This window comes from Triticum urartu, chromosome 1, assembly GCF_003073215.2.
Source record: "Triticum urartu cultivar G1812 chromosome 1, Tu2.1, whole genome shotgun sequence".
In the NCBI taxonomy this organism is placed as follows: Eukaryota; Viridiplantae; Streptophyta; class Magnoliopsida; order Poales; family Poaceae; genus Triticum; species Triticum urartu.
The window spans coordinates 12,138,386-12,147,524 of NC_053022.1; the positions used below are offsets into that span (position 1 = coordinate 12,138,386).

Consider the following 9,139-nt stretch of genomic DNA (forward strand, 5'->3'; position numbering starts at 1 on the left):
GAGGACAATCTTTATCGTGCTGACAACGAGGAGCTTCTCGACTTGGATGTACGTCTAAGTATTCTTGAAGAGTCAGCACAAGGTCTAGCTTATATGCACTCACAAATCCATAACAAAATCCTGCATGGTGATGTTAAACCAGCAAACATACTCTTGGATGAGAACTTTTCCCCGAAGATCGCGGATTTTGGGATATCGAGGTTGCTTGCAAAAGGTAAGTACCACACTGCAAACGTCATAGGTGACATGTCTTATATGGATCCTGTGTACCTACAATCAGGTCGATTGACCGACAAAAGTGATGTCTATAGTTTCGGTGTTGTCATCTTAGAGCTCATTAGCAGGAAGAGCGCCACTGACTCTGAAAATAATAGCCTAGTGAGGAGCTTCCTAGAGTGTCAACAAAAAGGGGAGAGTATGATTGAGCTCTTTGATAAGGAAATTGCAACAACAGGAGATTTGGGATTTCTTAACAAGTTGGCAGAGATTGCTCTTGAGTGTCTTAACCTTGATGCAGATCAAAGACCATCAATGACAGATGTTGCAGGGCGCCTTCTCACATTGCATAGGTCCCGTAATCCTTAGGTTTGTTTACGGATCGGAGTTTCAACGGCATGTACGTATGTTAAGTTGAATAAAATAGGTAGCTATTAGTGTCAACCTTTGTTGTATTTGTTGTTACTATAGTGAGTAACTTTACATTTCATATGACCAAATGTATGGATTGATTTTCCGATTAAACTTTATTGTAATAGGGATTTAAACATCATCTTCCATAACAATATCTGGGCTAGGTACATCACTAGTACAGTATGTGGTGTTTTTTCTTTGGGCAGAGACACCTGCCTTGGGATTGCCTCTATGATTCATGACAAAACAGAATAGTTGAGTGAAAAGCTATGGATCACATGCGCCCCGCCAGTCCTCGCTACTGGACTGGTGGCGATCGGCACAACAATCCGCCCCAACGCCCATGCGCAAGGGCCTGGGCTCCATGACCCTCCAAGTTCTTATAATCTGGCAACTTATATGAATATAACCTAGTAAATGAATGGCATTAATATTGTAACTACCACCGGAGAAGGTGGTCAAAATATATCAACATGAGGATCCAAGATTGAAGATAATATTGCAATGAAATCATCAGTAGAAATATAAAGTTAATTGGATTAGCAGCTCGTGACATAAAATGAATTTTAGTCCCCGCGAGTGCAGTCCAGGATTTCAACCAACAACTCCGTTAGAAACAGCAGCAATAAGCGAGGCTAGAGTTTTCTACCAACGATCAAAACTACAACACCTGCATAGTCCAAAAGCTGATACAAAAAGCCTCAATTGGACTGTTGATTGAAAGTCCTTGACGTTGTTTCTTGACACGAACCGAAAATACTAATGCTTACCACTGCAATTTCTTTATATGATGACGAAAACGACTAGAATGACCATTTCAGGACCTGGACATCTGAAGCTAGTTCGAAGCCAGATAAGATGTACAGGCTTAATTAGTGAAGTCTAATGCTACTCTAGGTAGTATTCTCGCAGGTGTTTACAAAAAGGTTAGGGATATCTAAGGTTGTTCTTCCTTCAGTGACAAAGACTTGATCTTTAGAAATTTCTGACCTCAAGAGAGCACTCTAAAAATTCATCTTACTGGTAGTTGATGTCAGGACTTCCAATCAGTAGTAATTTAATTAATAAACGAGTTGTCATTTGGCGCCCATAGATGGTTGCTATTTATAAGGATGAATGCCGGTGGAACACATACCTCATGATGATTGCTATTGTGCAGGTGCAGGTGTCTACCTAATGAGAATTTCTAGCAACAACAATCCAGTTGCACTGTTATATTGGGTTATTTCATCACCCCATATCCTACTTTTCATAAACTATATGCTTTTGCAGCGGAAATATACATATGATCCCTGAATACCACACTTATTTCGTCACGACAAGAAAACAATGGATACCTTTGAATTAGGGTTTGCCTAATTATCTGGTTCCACCTCAGTCTAGATAATTGGAATAATTAAGATAGTGGATGAAAATTGAACTTATAATTTGCATCTTACAAACAAAAAAATGGCTGCTCTTTCTGTTCACACCCCTTCCTCAACAAGTAAAAGATCCATGCAGAAACACAATTTCTGACCCCGACAATTCTCAGAAGATTTATACATGGACTCAGTGGGAATGTGAACTTACATGCTAGGTGCCTGGTAGAAAGAAATTCTGATGCGCCTGCATTGCAGCTCCGAGGCAAGTCTGTGAAAAGTGCAGAAAGAACGGCACTTCCAGCAACACCATTTACCATCAAGGCGGCAGGAAACTGGCAAGACAGCTGCAGCAGGCCAACACGATCATCAACATGCACTATGCCCAAATGGCAACCCGTCCATCAAGTCAGGAACCCGTCAACAATGGTTTGTGCCAGCAGCAAATATAGTATTACTCCTTCCTTGATGACCATATATAAGTCTTTTTAGAGATTTCAATAAGAACTACATGCAGATGTATATAGGCATATTTTAGAGCGTACATTCACTCATTTTACTCCATATATAGTTCCAATTGAAATCTGTAATAGGACTTATATTTAGGAACGGAGGGAGTATATTACATGAAAAGACAACTAAAAAACAACAACATGAAAAGACGCTGCCGCTCTCTTGGATGTCTTACTTGCCGTTTTTTAGTGCAAATCAGGGACCTCTGAATTGTGTGGCATATTCCTTGGTACCACATATCAAGCTTCTTATGAAAATATTTGTGTTAACATCCACACCAAGTTTTGTGTTGAATAAGGAATAGTGCGCAGCAGGCGAGCAACTACCATGAAAATGACTTGGGCCAACAGAGCTAGATAGTGAACTTTTGGAACTAGTTAGACCCCTGAGATGATAATGTCTACCATATAGTCCAAAATATTAAACTGTGAGAGGGAGACGATAATCAATCAGTGGGAGCCCTGGCACCACCGTGCTGCCGAGATCCTCTTTCCAGCGATCAAGCTCCATTGACTCGGTATCATTTCTACTTTCCCCTCCACAAGCTCATCCCTGCACTCATGTCATCAGTTGCTTATCGGCTTTTCATGCATGCAGTCTCCGTTTCCGTTCAACTTCAAGCACCATGGGTCGTCATGCCAGTCTGTTCTTCCTCCCGCTTGCAACTGCAGCACCCGTGCTCTCCATGGTAAAAGGCTTTGGCTATCCGACAGCCAACCTCGCGACACTTTGGATCAACAATGATGCCTCCCTCCTGCACAACTTCCACTATGACGGAGGTTTGTCATGCGTCCCATTCTCCTCTGTTCACAAAGTACATACTATAGCCAGTCCTTTGCCATAGGGTTCTTCTGTGCCCCACCTTATGACATGTTTTACTTTATCGAAAAAGGCTTTCGCCCCGCTTTATAAGTAAAGCAACCACCAAGCACAAAGTATCAAGATAACAACAGAACACACCACACACGAACACAACGCCACCGCAGGCTAGGTCCAACACACACACACAAACAGACAGACCCAAGTTCATCTGTGGGCACAGCACAACAAGCCCAACACAGGGGCGTGGTGCAGTGGAGATCGGCGCCCGATGCGCGGTGATGGACTCGCGCAAGTGGAGGTAGTTGTCTGGCGTCAAGGTGGCGTCGATGGCGGCGTGGCCTGACAAGGTAGAAGCCTCAATATCTGTTCTGAAGACGGACCTGTGGAAGATGGCAGCGACGACACATGTGAGTGCGTCAGACCAGTTTATGCCCCAGACCAGGTATGTGGCTCGGCTGGGGCTTCTGGCTTTTGATGATAGGCTTAGGTGAGTAGACCGGGTATTTGGCCCAGGTAGCACCCCTTCATCATATGGATAGGAGTAGTGGCATATGTTGCCAAGATGGCGAATTCAGAAATTTTGTTGTAATACTTTGTAAGGTCCTCGTGAATAATCAATAAAATGGCCATATGCATCTCCCAGATGCAGAGGCCGGGGGTCATCCTCCTTTTCTAAAAAAAAAAATCTATGGGCACAGCACAACAAGCCCAACACAGGGGCACTACGATAAAACACATAGAAGGCGGTGGCGGTGGCAAGATGACGACGATCTAATCTGGTTCCGGTGGTGGAGGGGGAAGCAGTGGAGCCATCTGGAGAGCCATTGCGCGAAGCTGGGTGTTGATGGAGGTGATGGCGTCTCTCTCACTGGGACGGCTAAGGGGCCGCCAAAGCTGCAAGTAACCAGACCATTTGAACAAAGCGTCAGTAGCACGACGAAGAGGAATATGCTGAATCACAAGTTTATTCGTAACAGTTCACAGCGTCCAGGCAAGCACCCCAATGGCCAGCTACCTAATGTGGCGCAACGCGGGTGGAATCGCCTGGAGTTCGATGAAGAGAGCGGGGAAGTTGTTGTGGTCCCAGCTTCCACCCACTACCTCGCGGAAACAGCTCCATATGAATTGTGCGGACACGCAGGTCAGGCCTGCAAAGCGGACAACGACCATCACCAGGGCCATTGCGCTTCAGGACTTCCACGCCGGACGGGAGGCGACCGCGAATCCATTGCCACAAGAAGATCCTAATTTTCAGAGGGAGGCGAATCTCCCAGATGGAGGTGAGCGCCTCATGGCCAAGCGAGGGGGCGATGGTCTGGTAGAGAGATTTAGTGGGGAATTGCCCAGACGGCACTAGGCGCCATCTGGATTGGTCATCTTCAGTCGTGAGATCAGGCTCATGCAATACAATGCAGTCGAGCAGCTCCTGCCAGTCCGCGTTTTCAGCCGGGCCGAAAGGTTTCCGGAACGCGAGTTGCCCCAAGTCAATAAAGGATGTCGCGACAGAAATCCGCGGGGCAGCCACGATGAGAACAGGTTGGGAAAGCGAGCCATGAGGGGCGAGTCTCCAGTCCATCTATCGAACCAGAACAGCGTGGCGGTGCCGGACCCTACCTCAATCGAGGTACCAATCCGAAGGACTGGAAGGAGCTGGATGATGGATTGCTAGAACTGGAAGCCCCCAGACCGCTACCAGAAAGCGAGAGGTTGGCCGCGAAGGTATTTCCGCTGAATGATGCGAAGCCACAGGCCACTATATCTGATTGGAAGGCTACGATCAGGTGGTGCACGAAGTGGACCTAGAAGCTCCCGATGAGATTCGACGTGGACAGGGTGGGGCTTGCCGGCACTGACGGGCCCACCCACTATGGAGGCCGAGTTGTTGAACATGGCCGCCACTGCCGTGGCCATTGACAACCGCCCCTCATGCTTCTGCTATCCGAGAGGCAACGGCATGGTTGGTGTCCCGTTGCCGGAAAACAACAAAGGCACTGCCATCGAGGTACATTAATTTTTCGGATCAACCTCATAATAAGTCAATCAATCAACATAACTCAAGCAACAAACTACTCCTTCTGAGATCCTAAATTAATTGACGCAACTTTAGTACAACGTGTGCTTTAGTACAACGTACACTAAAGCTGCGTCAATAGATTTGTACCGGAGGATTCAAGTCGGCAAAGGCAGGACTATAATCGAGGGTGAGAGGGTAGCACTGCTGGGTTATGGGTCCGCGGTGCAGTACTGCGTGGTGGTGGTGGCCATGGTGGAGCAGCATGGCCACGACCAGAGGGTCACCGTCGCAGATGCCAGGTTTCGGCAAGCTGTTGGACCACGGCAAGCCGTTAGACCACGCTCTCTCATCAGGAGCCTCGCCAAGTCCCACAAGGTGATCATCACCGTTGAGGAAGAGTCCATCGGCGGGTTTGGCTCTCACGTGGCTCAGTCCCTCTTAATACAAACCAAACCAGACAAGTTCAAAATGGGTAGCAACCTGTCATCCTAGCACGAAGTTCACCATGGAATAGATATAAAATCATGCATGTCATACAATAACATAACAAAGATCACCGGTCAAGTTGCTAGTGAGGCAAAATCTAGAGCTACAACAAAAAAGAGGTGGGATTTCACAAACAAAGGTCTAACCAAGATGTGCCATCCGATGTTAGTCAATCACTGGATATAGTCCTCCATACATAAACATACCCAAGGCACCTCGCTCGTCAGTAACGTGCCTACGGATCCTCCCAAATCCCCCCTCGCCCCAATCCTTTCCCCACGAGTTCTTGAAGCGCCAATACTTAACGCCATCAGGATCCATACCATAACCGACAATCAGGACAGCATGCCATGTAGTTGCGCTACTATCAGGTACAGCTTCACACTCCATGATGCCTCCTTTGTAGTTAAATAGATGAGTGAATTCCAGTTTTTACCCCTAAGTTTAACATTTTTGACGCTAATTACCCTATTTAAGAGAATTTCATCCGGTATACCCCATTTAACAAAAGTGTTGCCACAAATTACCCTCTTCTATTTTTTATGAGTGTTCTGATCTATGGGCCCCGATTATCAGGTCCACGTGGCGTGCCACGTCGTCGGGTTTTTTCCTTGGCGACTTTTCTACAGACTAAACCGATTCGCCAGCTTCTGCCGACCGGACCGGGCCGATGGCAAGCACATGCAGACGCATGTCCTCACCGATTTACAGGTCGCTTGAGTCTGATGCACCACGATCCCATCCAATCCTGCCACGCATATCTCGCTGGAGTCTGTTGCGCCACGCATGGATCACTAGAGGAGAGGGTAAACCTTGGACTTTGCCCATGGATCTCCGGAGCATCATCAAACCAACCATCACAGAATCACCGGAGGAGTTAACTGCACCCTACATCAAGCGAGAACTATTCACACATACAGTAGGCCAACGATGTATGCACAGGGAGTCTAGTTCCATGGAGAAACAATTCAGAGGAAGAAAGAAATACCTGAACTTGCTGACAGTGACTGGCGGGGCGGGATAACGCGCCAGCATGGGACTACACGCTCGAGGCACGGCAGCCGCACGCCGTTGTCGTCGCCGCCCTTCAACACCCTCCGCCACCGTCGCGGCCCTTCAGCACCGCCGCCACCGTCGCAGCCCTTAGGCACCCGCCGTCTCCGTTGCCGCCATTCAGCACCCGCAGTTGCCGTCGATGTCATTCAGCACCTGCAGCTGCCATCATTTCCCTTCAGCACACGCCGTCGCTGTCGCCGTCGTAAGCGAATCCCTAACCCTAGGCGCGAGCGAGAGCGGTGCGTGCGGTAAGAAGCCGGGCGACCGGTGCGTGCGCTAGGCTAGACGCGAACGCGGTGCGGCCCGGGTCGAGCGTCGATCGCCACGACTGACGATGCGTGCGGTTCAGCGATCCGGTCGGGCTCAGTGGCGCGGACTGGTTTCACATGAGGAAAAAAACCCAGAAAAACCGACGACGTGGCATGGCACGTGGACTTTGAAATCGGGACCCATGAATCAGAATGCTCATAAAAAATAGAAGTGGGTAAACCCTGGCAACACTTTTGTTAAATGGGGTATGCCGGATGAAATTCTCTTAAATGGGATAATTAGCGTCAAAAATGTCAAACTTAGAGGTAAAAACTGAAATTCACTCTAAATAGATCAGGCGTACCCTGTAGACAGACAACCACAGGCCGCTTCGCTACTGCTTCCTCGAGAGCATCCTCGGTCGAGTCGACGCACCAAAAGCCTAATATACGTGTTTCTGCTGCTACTGTCTTGTCCCTCTTCCAACCCGAAGCACTTCTCTTGGCCATGTATGGGTAGGATGATTCGCTCGAGAGTCCATTATCCCGTATGTACTTGAAAGCAAGTTGATAGTAGCCACCGTTGCAACCGTTGTTCTCTGTGTTGCAGTCGATAAGCTCTTGAACCGATAGGGAGATCGATTGCAAGGTCTGCAGATAGTGTGCTGCTTCAACCGATGCTGTTGTAGCCATGGCCCAACAACAGCCTGGAACAAATGAGCAAGTTAAGGTTGTGGTGTATGCTAGCTATGTCAACAACTGTATTGCGTAATTACTCTTAATTAAGCGACCCCTGCCCGCATAGCAGGAAATAAACTACTACCTCTGTAAAGTAATATAAGACCTTTTAGATCTCTACAGGGGGAGTAAGATCTACTAATCGAGCAAATTCAAACACATGCTAGTCAACAGCAGAGAAGATCCTTACCACAACCGTCTTGTTTCCTCACAACCGGAGAGACGGCGCCAGCTTCGACCCAGTCGATCTCTGATGGGCGGGTAGACTTCTCAGCATGCTCTCCTGTCTTGTTCATATGCCAAACTCCAAGACCAAGAGCAATGTGTACGGTGCACCATGCAGGGATCGCTATGACATGCATCTTGTGGTCCCTGGAAAAACGACGCAACTGCATACTTAATTATACAAACCTCGCTCATGAGCAATCTGATTAATAGAGGGACATGACGCACGTTTACATTGTGACAACCATGCATATATTCTAGGGTTTGTTCGCTGAGGAAACATGATGTATGTCTATGATGATGAAACTATAAGAGTCGGCCGCTGCGGGATTGACAGATTTACTATTATAAGAGTCTGCCGGCATATCATCTTAAAATTTACGAAGTCACCGTAGACACCTCGGCGTCGATGGGAACGTCTCCTTCCACTGAATGCGCATCGCCGGAAATCCTGAAACAAATCCAGGAATAAATGCAAGCACCAGGATCTGAACCCTAGTGGACTGGAGATACCACAGTCCCTCTAACCATCCAACCACAGGTTGGTTGGCTCCTTTTCATGTTTTTGGTGGGTATTTTCTAGAGAAAATTAATCAAGTAACAGAATTTTTTGATACAACATGAAAAGTGAAAAACAAATGTTAACATACCTCAATATAATTGTTCAATTATATGGAATGAAGATTAATATCATATTTGGAAAAGGTTCCTGTAGATATAAGAAAACATTCATGTATTGGAAAATATTTGTACATATTCCTATAAAACAAATCGTAGGCTTAAACAAGGTTCTTTCACGTACGTTTGGATATACCTTCATATAGTTTCCGACACATGTTCACATTTTTCCCAAAAAAAAAAGGAAAGGGAAAATGAGAAAGGAAAAGAAAGAGAAATAGTTAAAAGGGGGAAATAATAGACAAGGTTAAAAAAGTGAAAAAAAAAAGCTAGGGGGAAAGAAAAGGAAGATGAAAAAACAAAATGAGCGGGAGAGAAAAAAATAGCCAAAGAAGGGAAGATGCTTCATCTCGTTTTAGCCGCAACCT

At 46.7% G+C, this 9,139-nt stretch overlaps 1 pseudogene; it reads left to right on the plus strand.

Moving 5' to 3' along the window:
• Nucleotides 1-3,652: 3,652 nt before the first annotated feature.
• LOC125532530 lies at nt 3,653-5,832 on the plus strand (annotated as a pseudogene).
• Nucleotides 5,833-9,139: the final 3,307 nt, after the last annotated feature.